The 8,365-nt window shown below is 47.1% G+C and overlaps 1 non-coding gene across 1 annotated transcript; it reads left to right on the top strand.

Moving 5' to 3' along the window:
• The first annotated feature begins 5,716 nt into the window (after nt 1-5,716).
• On the top strand, nt 5,717-5,789 carry trnav-cac (transfer RNA valine (anticodon CAC)). Its single transcript has one exon. It is a non-coding gene; the product is annotated as a tRNA-Val (tRNA).
• The last annotated feature ends 2,576 nt before the right edge of the window (nt 5,790-8,365 follow it).

Below are 8,365 nucleotides of genomic sequence, written 5' to 3'. Positions count from 1 at the left end.
TAACTTGCAATCGATACAATGTAGATTTGATCTTCTTCACTCCTCACTGCACCTCAATCCACTCAGAGACGCTGTCTCTCTGTAGAAGAGGGTGACCATACATTTCCCATATTGGACTCTGGTCCTACTCACTCAGTTTGCCGACATCATCTTGACTCATTTGCCCGGGGCATCACTGCTCAAATCTCAGTGAGTATTGTCAGGTCCAGCCGGGTTTATTGCCGTGTGCACAGGGACAGGTGCAATTAAACACTTGCAGCATCATTGCAGGCTCGAAAAGACAGACAGTACGCAACGCATATATTGTACAATTCTGCGTCATTAACAAAAGATAGATATAAATCTTCTGCCAGTTTCAGGCTTGGAAATGATTCCTCAGGCAAACTGATGATATAGATTGCGAACTATTATATCCACGGGACAGCATCCAGGCCCAAGAAAGGCTGTTTATTCCTTTTCTTTAAACAGACAGACAACAGAAAGAAGGGAAGTGTCTAGTCCTTTTCAGCCAGCCCCGGCATTCAATAAGATCAGGCTGGCCCAGACTTTTTCTCAAAGCTCCCCCCCCCCATACAGCAGTTGCCAGTCAAAAGTCGGCCGGTCACCTCCACCAAATCTTCTACCGTCTCCCCAGGTGAGAGGCGATAAACCTCTGTCGCCCGCCTTTATTTCGACGCCCTGACAGCGCCCCCAGCTTCGATCAGAAGCATAGTGATATTAATGTTATATAATGGGACATTGTACTGAGTTTTGGATTTTGGGAGGCAGAAGCAGTCAGAGTCTGCGTGAGGGAACAACTCTTGGGTGAAACCCTTTCCGCAACTGGATAACACGTTGGATTGACATCTGCATACACGAATGGGAGCTAGGTAGGTTGCACGTCATTTGACGAGATTTGTTGATATCGGACAATTACACCGCTCAGTGACAATTGGCGAGGGTGATTTTGACGGAAGGTCAGCGAACCGATTTGTCTATGGCAATAGGCGGGGTCGCTCACTGGACAAAAGAGCAATGGGGAGTCTGTACAATGAGGGATATGAAACCGGCGAAAGCTTTTCACGTTCAGAGACCGTGCTGCCCACTTCAGTGAAAGGATGAAGTCCACTTCTTTACACTGACGCTGAAATATCCGTTCTCTGCATTTGATTCTTTTAGTTTTACAAGTCGGTAAAGCTGCAAACTACAAAGCGTTTATGCTGCCCAGAGGGGGAATGGTCAGAGTCGTAATAGAAATGAAAGTTGCACAATGAGTGTAAAAATCTCTAAATCTGCCGGCTGGTACGTAGTTGTCAACTGAACACAGACAGCAGCCAGGGTGTTAAATTTTTGTTGGCAGTGAGGTTTCTAATCCCTGGCGCTGCAGTTTGAGCGCTGCAAACAGGATTCGAACCTGCGCGGAAAATCCCCATTGGATTTCAAGTCCAACGCCTTAACCAATCGGCCATCGCAACTCCATCAACGTTCATTGCACCCACCGTAGTACTAGAACTGAAGTGATGGTTGTACTTGATTTATTTTCGGTAACGGAAAACGTGATTCATCATTCCAATACAAATAGTATAATTCGACAGCTTTGGAATTTGTTTCAACACAGTTACGTCAGAACGCGAATGTGGAGCGATAACACTGCCGTCAGTATCGTAAATGAAGGAGATTTCCATTGTTGGGGATAAAGGTCAGGATCAGAATCAGGTTTATAATGACGGACATATGTCAGCATTACATTGCTGCTTATATATTCTACCCCTCCGGAACCGAATGTTAAAATTGCATTTGCCTTCCTTTACAGCTGACTAAGCCTGGAAGTAAACATTTAGGGAATATTGCACAAGGTCTCAGCACCTCTGATTTCAGAAAACCTTCCCCATTTAGAGACTTTTTATCCTTTCTTCCAAAGTGCACCATGCTGTATTTGACAAATCTCCTCCCTTTCTCTTCAACTGTCTTTGATCTTCAATCTGCTTGGAATCTTTTGAGTTATCTAACACGTTCAAGTCAGGCTACGTTTCTTTAAATGTCCATTCTTCAGCCTAACTTTCTTTCAGAGTGGAGTGACAGACATAATTCTCCAGTCATCAGGATCTATTCTCGAATATCAAGTCAAGTCACGTTTATTGTCATTTCGACCATAACTGCTGGTACAGTACATAGTAAAAATAAGACTACTTTTTCAGGGCCATGGTGTGACATAACACAGTACAAAAAACTAGAGTAAAGTACGTAAAAAGCAACACAGAATAAAACTACACTAGACTACAGACCTACACAGGACTGCATGAAGTTCACAAAACAGTACAGGCATTACAATAAATAAGAAACAAGGCAATAGAGCAGTAAGGTGTCAGTCCAGGCTCTGGGTATTGAGGAGTCTGATAGCTTGGGGGGAAGAAACTGTTACATAGTCTGGTCGTGAGAGCCCGAATGCTCCGGTACCTTTTTCCCCGACGGCAGGAGGGAGAAAGGTTTGTAGGAGCGGTGCTTGTGGTCCTTCATAATGCTGTTTCCTTTGTGGATGCAGCGTGTAGTGTAAATGTCCGTAATGGCGGGAAGAGCTACACCGATAATCTTCTCAGCTGACCTCACTATCCGCTGCAGGGCCTTGCAATCATTATTGGTTCAGTTTCCGAACCAGGTAGTGATGCAGCTGCTCAGGAAGCTCTCAATACAACCCCTGTAGAATGTGATGAGGATCGGGGTGTGGTAAATGGACTTTCCTCAGCCTTCGCAGAACGTAGAGACGCTGCTGGGCTTTCTTTGCTATTGAGCTGTTGTATGTAAATAATGATACGTGAAGGAGTGCCTACAGAATCTCTCCAGTTACCACTTTCAGGACCATGGGGTGTAGTCCAACTGGTCCCGATGACATCTAACTTCTGTCCTTTCAGCTTCACGGGCACCTTCTCCAGGTGATAACATCCACTCTCACTGATGCCCTCTGACACGTGTTTCTCGCTGCCTGCCATTATGCTGGCGTCTTCCACAGAGCAGCCTGGCGAAAAATATTCATTCAGTCCGTCCCTTTTCTTTTCCTCCCATTACTGCTTCTTCCGCGTCATTTTCCAGCTTTCTGATACCCACACTCGCATCCCTTTTAATATTCATATGTCTGAACAGAGGTATTTTCTCCAGTATTGGCCAGTTTTGAAAGCGTCCCAAACCTCCGGCTTCCCTCTAATGCTTGCTACATTATAAACCCTCACTTTTGGCTTTATGCTGTCTTTACTTTCTGGTATCAGCCATGGTTGCCTCATCCGCCCTTTCCAATATTTATTCTTATTTAGGATGCACCTTTCCCATTAACCCGTAAAACACCAACCATTGTGGATTTTCTCTCAACCATGCTAGTGCCCCTTTCCAATCCACCTGGCCCGCTCCAGACTTGGGTCGCCGTTCTTTTCTGCGAGTAACAGGGTCGAGGACTATTATCGTCCCTGTTTTCATTTCTGCGAGTGACGGGTTCGAAGACAGTTATGGTCCCTGAGTTTATTCTGCGAGAGTGTCTGATCATAAGACCCTGGGGCATATTCTGACCGGCAACCGATTGAACTCCTGCCAGTCCCGTTGGCCATTGCTCTTTGGGCGGTTCAAGTTTACCCTCACGTATCGTCCAGGATCCAAGATCGGGAAGCCGGACGCGCAATCCCGTCAGCATGACTCCAAGGATGACACCTCCATTCCCGAGACGATCCTCCCACCATCCTGGGTGAGGCCACCCTCACTTGGGAGATCGAGGCTAAGGTAAAGGAAGCCTAGCGGGACGACCCCGACCATGGGAATGCACCCGGCGATGGCCTGTCCTTGCCGGTCTCCATCGGGTCTCAGGTTCTCCAATGGGGGCACACATCCCGGTTCACCTGCCACCCCGGGAGTGATCGGACCCTGTTAACGGATCCGGCGATCGCCTGTACGTGCCGGTCTCCGTCAGGCCTCAGGTTCTCCAATGGGGGCACACATACCGGTTCACCTGACACCCCGGGAGTGATCGGATCCTGGCTCACCTGAGGAAGCTCTTTTGGGTGCCGTCCACGGAGGGGGCACCCGTTTTTATGTCTCGGCTTGTTCCGTCTGAGCCCGGGGAAAGTTCTCTCATCGACCACCCGCGGGTCTTCTTCGTCTTCTACCTGTTCCTGGTCGTCCCCTGTCACACATCGCCCTAGACCTCTTCACCGGTCGACCCCCCTCCAAAGGAAACACAGCTGTCTTCATTGTGGTAGACCGATTCTACAAGGAGGTGCGCTTTGTGGCCCTCCCTGAACTCCCTTCCTCTAAAGAAACCGCAGATCTTCTCGTCTTCCGCCTCCACGAATCCCGGCGGACATCGTCTCCGATCGAGGTGCCCAGTTCATCTCGCAGCTATGGAAGGCCTTCTGTCAGGCCTTAGGTGCATCGGCCAGCCTGTCATCCGGCTTCCACCCCCAGTCGAACGGGCAGACGGAACGGATCAACCAAGATCTGGAGCCATCACCTCCCGTGGGTTGAGTACGCCCACAACTCTCTGGTGAGCTCTGCCATTGGGAGGTTTCCGTTCCAGTGATCCCTTGGGTACCAAGCCCCGATGTTCCCTGCGCAAGAAGAACAGATTGCGGTACCGTCGTTTCGGGACCATATTGATCTGTGCCGTAAGTTTTGGGAGAAAACACGCGCGGCCCTACTCAGATCAACAAATCAACATAAGAAAACAGCCAACCGACACCGGACTCCGGCACCGGAGCTTTCAACCTGGGCAGATGGTGTGGCTTTCCTGCAAGGGCATCCCGCTCAAAAGAGAACATAGGAAATTCGCCCCCCGCTTCCTGGGACCATTCAAGGCTGAAAAGGTTATCAATCCCACAGCGGTCCGCCTGAAATTGCAAGGTCCATGCGCATTCACCCAACTTTTCATGTGTCTTAGTGAAAACCAGTCTCCGTCAGCCCCATGTGTCCCCCGGCTGAGACTCCTCCACCTGTCCGTCTCATCGACAACAATCCGGCATACACTGAACGACGACTACTGATGTGCGCCGTCCGGCAGGTGTCTCCAATACCTGGTGGACTTGGAAAGGTACGGTCCTGTAGAGAGCTCCTGGTTCCCCCGCTCCTTTCCCCGAGACACTTCCCTCATCCAGGACTTTAATCGGAACCATCCAGACAGGCCTGGAGGATCGCCGGGAGGCTCCTGTTGGCGGGGGGTGGGGGTGGTGGGTTTCTGTCTAGATCTCTTCTGGCAATCGCCTTCCTGGCTATGTTCCTCAGGAGTTGTGGCTCAATCACCTCGTTTAGTTCCCAATCATTCCCAGGTTCCAATAACTACGAACACCTGCTTTCCATCAGCAAATGCAGGGTAAAAATCCCGTGACCACAACAAGGAGCTGCCAGTTCGATGGTTGACTCGTGTTTGAGTAACCTCACCCCATGGTTCTTAGGACGATCAGTTCTAAGTCGAGCATCGTTTCTGAATTCTGTACTGAAACCAAGACCCCGGGTAAACACTGCCTTGTCACCCATTCCACGCCCGTGTTCAGCCCTTAGGTTCGTTCCACAGCCACGTCTTTGTAACACTCTACCTATACCCATATTCTAGGGAATAAAGTCCTAAACTATTTAATACGTGTTACTGAAAACGGGAAGTAACAGTGGGCAATGTTTTGTTCTTATTGCTGTACTTCAGAGCAGGGCGGGGAGGGGGTGCCTCGGGTCATTGCTCAAGAGCGCAAAGCACTGAGCGCTTTGCACGGTTTCTGTGGTGTAGTGGTTATCACATTCGCTTCACACGCGAAAGGTCCCCAGTTCAATCCTGGGCAGAAACATTGTTTGGGTTTCAGTGCTTCAAATGAACTTGAGACTCAACTTTTCAGTTTGTGTTCAAGTTTACTGTCATGGGCATCCAGGTGTAAATCTAATGAACATTTGCTTTTCTAGCAGTAGCGCATTGTATTTCAAACCTGGCAAAGGTAACTTAAAGAAAGAAGAATTAATAGAAATTATATATAATTTCCAGTCGAATATAAACGGATTTAAACCTAAGGAGGTTCGTGGATAACGTATACTGCGTAACGGGAGAATTAGCCTTCAAACCTATTGTCATGTACTGTCGTATGAGGATGCATTGTGGTTTCAACGGAGCTCACATCTCAAATGTTGTCATTGAGACTAACATCAGGAAGAATAACCGCGTGCTGCAAAATTTTAAACCTACTTTAACATGTTAAATTGCTTTCTTTTTACCCCCTGTATTCCACCCCTTCCTAGTCCCACCATACAAACCCTCTGTTCAAATTCTCCGCCACGGTCTTCTAGGTTCCACCTTTTCCGTCTGCCTCTCCTCTCTCTCTATCTCTCACTCACCCACACACACACACACACACACACGCATTCAATCTCTCTGTTTTTCTTTGTTTTCTCTGTCGCGAGCAGCACCACAACCACCCCACGTCAGCCGCGCAAATATTTGTGCTTCTTACAGTTTAAGCCGCGGTGAAAACAGTTGGTAACATCAACACCCAAATTATTCAGGACTCGAATCAGCGAGCGCCCGGTTTTTACGGCATTATATTAATCTTCGGTTACCTTCTCGCGTTTATCAATACCGCAGAGATTTGGATTCTAATATAAACTTCGCGATGATTTTCCTGTTACTCCTCTAATTTTACCCCACTTTCTTGTGCCGATAACATCAGTCATGGAGAAGTAACAATGTAAAAACAAGGCCGTGCCGGAAGTATTCAGACTGCCTACTCTGATTAACATGCACCGGGAACAACTCTACTATCCATGTACCTATCCGAAATTTTCAAACGTTGAGATCGAGCATGTATACACCACTTGTGCCGGCAGCTCATTCCACACCCTCGCGATCCTCTGAGTGAAGAACATCCCCCACTTCTTCCCCCTTGAACTTCTTATCTTTCAAATTTACCCCATCGCATCTGTTTGTAGTCCCCACGAACCACAGTGGAGAAAACTTTTTTTTTGTATTTGCCGCATCTGTGCCCTCATGATTTTCAATACCTCTGCCAAATCCCCTCTCCAACTTCTACTTTGCAAAGAATGCAGTGCTAACCGATTGAAACTTTCCCTATAATCAATAATTCCATACGAATCAATATCTTTGTGAAATGTTGTTGTACTCATTGAACCCCGTGTATACCTTTCCTGTAGAGAAATAACCGAATCTGCGCACAATACTCAAATTAGGCCTCACCAAATCTTATATAACGTCACCCATGAGACCGTTTTGTCCAGCAACCAACCTATTAACCCTGGCCAACCTATTAACCCTGGCCTAACCACTGGGACATTTAGAATTATCAACGAACCTAATAAGAGGAAAGTCTTTTTATTGTGAGAGAAAATCAGAGACTCCCGAGGATTCCGTGCCGAATAGGAAGGAACATATAATCTTTCTCACAGAGGACGCCGGAATTAAACTCCGACGTCCCGAATTTTACTATCGCTATGCGAACTGCTACTGTACCTTTGCCTCTATATATCTTGAGTCCCCGTCGCCTATCTCTAGTCACTAGTCATAAGATTGTCTCGCATTGGCCGGTTTGGTCTCTTTTTTCCTATCAGGACTGTACCAGCCCTGATGAATCACTCTGTTTTCCAGCCCTGTTTTGCATTTGCTTCCTTTTTCCATTCCCTTCAGCATGTCTGGTGCGGTGTTTTGTATCAATAGTTTCATGCGCGCCGATCTCGGAACTGATCAAGGGAAATGAGAATCCCAAACGCGGAAGGATAAATAAGTAAATGCAGAACACAATCCAGAATATTTTTTTCAAGTGGTTCCGGTTAAATATCAGAGAACGCCTACAGTATGCAATCGGAAAATCTTACTGTCCGTTGACATCCACGAAAAACGGACGAGGGCACCGAGGAATGAGAGACATAAATTATCTGTGAAATTTCCTCTTACAAACCTCAATGCATGCACACTGGTGATAGCCATTTCAACCCTGTCGGACTGATACTGACTCTCTCGTCTAATCATGACTCTGAATCTCATAAATCTATAAATCCACTCGGTTATACAAATAAACGAAACCTACTTTTGTCGGAAATCGCCAAAAGCGCATGTTTTGTAATGCAGGCATCATCTGAAAAACATCACTTGCGCCGTTATCAGACTCCCCATATCCTGACTGAAATCCAGACCTCAATGCAATATTTCACATGCAGCCTAATTATAATTTTATAAACAATCGTCAGAAATTTGTCGATTCCCTAATAGTCAATTCATCGACTGATAAATTCCACAGCGCCTTCTCTACCAGCCTACAAACATGTGTAGCCGTTTTCAATACGGTGTGAACTTGGATCCCGAGAACCGTCTCCTCATGAATATTGTTGTGAATCTCAACCTTACGAGCCTAAGGTACAAAAA

The sequence above is a fragment of the Hypanus sabinus genome, unplaced genomic scaffold (genome assembly GCF_030144855.1).
Source record: "Hypanus sabinus isolate sHypSab1 unplaced genomic scaffold, sHypSab1.hap1 scaffold_808, whole genome shotgun sequence".
Taxonomy (NCBI): Eukaryota; Metazoa; Chordata; class Chondrichthyes; order Myliobatiformes; family Dasyatidae; genus Hypanus; species Hypanus sabinus.
Note: the sequence above shows the minus strand (reverse complement) of the source record. Positions and strands in the feature narration are given on the sequence as shown.